Here is a 2,544-nt window from a genome sequence, read left to right on the forward strand (position 1 = left end):
CAAGGGGAACCTAAGCCAGGGGATGAAACTTCCTCACTCTTCTCACCAGACTGACAACCTGCAATGCATAAGTTTATAAGGTGTCTTGTAAGATTGTCCCATAAGATCTAGTAATCAGTTGTTCTTGATATTAAGCAGTGGTCAGCTCAATAGGCACTCTCCCTCCTTCCCAGCCTCCCTCAGCTTTGCTGTCATTCCAACGTCTGCATGATTTCATTTCACAACATATTAGAAGCATACAGACTTTTGTGCTTTCTGGGAAGACAGGCTAGAAGAGCCAGTAGCAGGATTGGTCCTAGAAAGCAAAATCTCAGGATGTGATTTTGACGTTGTGTGGCGTGATCGTGAATTTTATGTGTCAACTTGACTTGGACATGGAGTGCCCAAATATTTGGTCAAACATTATTTTAAACGTGTCTATGAGGGTGTTCTTGCATGAGATTAACATTTTAATTGGTAGACTGTGTAAAGCAGTGCCCTCCACTATATAAGTGGGCCTCATCCAATCCATTGAAGGAACTCTCCCTTGAGGGAATTCCCCCTGCCTGATGGTAATGCTGGGACATCAGTTTTTCTTGCCTTCAGACTAGAAATGAAACACTGGGTTTTTTTGGATTTAAAAAACAACACTTAGACTGAAAATACACCATCAGCTCTCCTGAATCTCCAGCTTGCTGACATATATGTGTGTGTATATACATACATTTGGGGAATCTGACAAGTTTGTCAGAATAAATTTTCTCAATTGGTCCTGGGGTTTCTGAATCTCTCTAATCCAATTAGGTTTAAAGACACTCGTGACTCTATTTCCAGTAGTAAAAGAGAGCACAGATAATCCATGGAATGATCTGGCAGTAAAGATACACAAAACATCACCATTAGATACTCCCAATCAAACACTTAAAAGAAGTAAGGATTTCAGTGAACAAATATATGATACTTTTTAACATTTTTACCAAATTAACAAGAATAATGAGATTGGCTGGTTGCTCTTAGTGTCACTGGACGAAGTGGGAAAAGAAAAAGATGAGGTCAGGGATTTGAAAACCCAGCTCAAATACTGCATAACTGACCTGAAAACTTTTATTTATTTATTTATTTATTTATTTATTTATTTATTTATTTATTTATTTGACACAGAGAGAGAAAGAGCGAGAGAGCACAAGCAGTGGGAGTGGCAGGCAAAGACAGAGGGAGAAGCAGGCTTCCTGCGGAGCAGGGAGCCCAATGCGGGACTCGATTCAGGGACTCCAGGATCATGACCTGAGCCGAAGGCAGTCGCTTAACCAACTGAGCCACCCAGGTGCCCCATGACCTGAAAACGTCTATGTCTACCCTGAAAGAGACACTTAATCTCCTCAAGCTGCTGGGCTGAGATTCTTGTCAACCAAACTCAGAAGCTCATACCACAACTGGCTAAATTGCAAAGCACACTGAACTCCTAGCCTCTCGGAGTATATATTGTTAGAGAGAGGGTATTGACTGGAAGGAATGGAATCCTAAAAATTGGATGTGTGGAAAGATCCTGATGGAAATGGGGACATTGAGCTCCTGAATTCTTATGAGTGTTCTTTGCCAGTAGAAGCAGCCTTTCCACACTCAGCAGAAGAAATCTCCACCTCCAACTAAGAGGAATAACCCTGCTTTGTCTAAGGAAACTGTACTGGCACTTGCCTTGTAAGATACTGCTGATTCTCCCATCCCACCATCCCTCTTTGCCTCTTGATCTATAAATAGCTCAAGTCCCAGCAGGCCCTTAAAGGTGACATACAAAGTGTGATCCATGAGAAGGTACACTCCACTCCAAAGGAACTGCTTGGGTTTTCTAATTTATGCAGCCAGAAATCTAGGGAAAATGTGTGGGAATGAATATTAAGGGTATGGTGTAATAGTGGGAGGCACATGAAGTTGAGTCAGGCTGATCTTACTGATATGGGCTAGGATTCTGCAAATAATGTCACTGTTTGGGATTTTATTTATTTATTTATTTATTTTATTTTATTATGTTATGTTAATCGCCATATGTTACCTCATTAGTTTTTGATCTGTTATACACAAACAATGAATCAGTTGTCTTTGGTTTTGTTGACTGTTTCTTTTGCTGTGCAAAAGCTATTTACCTTGATGAAGTCCTAATAGTTCATTTTTGTCCTTGCTTCCCTTGCCTTTGGCGATGTTTCTAGGAAGAAGTTGCTGCGGCTGAGGTTGAAGAGGTTGCTGCCTATGTTCTCCTTTAGGATTTGGATGGACTCCTGTCTCACATTGAGGTCTTTCAACCATTTGGAGTCTATTTTGGTGTGTGGTGTAAGGAAATGGTCCAGTTTCATTCTTCTGCATGTGGCTGTCCAATTTTCCCAACACCATTTGTTGAAGAGACTGTCTTTTTTCCATTGGACATTCTTTCCTGCTTTGTCAAAGATGAGTTGAAGGTCCATTTCTGGGCTCTCTATTCTGTTCCATTGATCTATGTGTCAGTTTTTGTGCCAGTACCATACTGTCTTGATGATGACAGCTTTGTAATAGAACTGGAAGTCTGGAATTGTG

Source organism: Leptonychotes weddellii, chromosome 10 (assembly GCF_054177405.1).
Source record: "Leptonychotes weddellii isolate Sample4059 chromosome 10, ASM5417740v2, whole genome shotgun sequence".
NCBI lineage: Eukaryota > Metazoa > Chordata > Mammalia > Carnivora > Phocidae > Leptonychotes > Leptonychotes weddellii.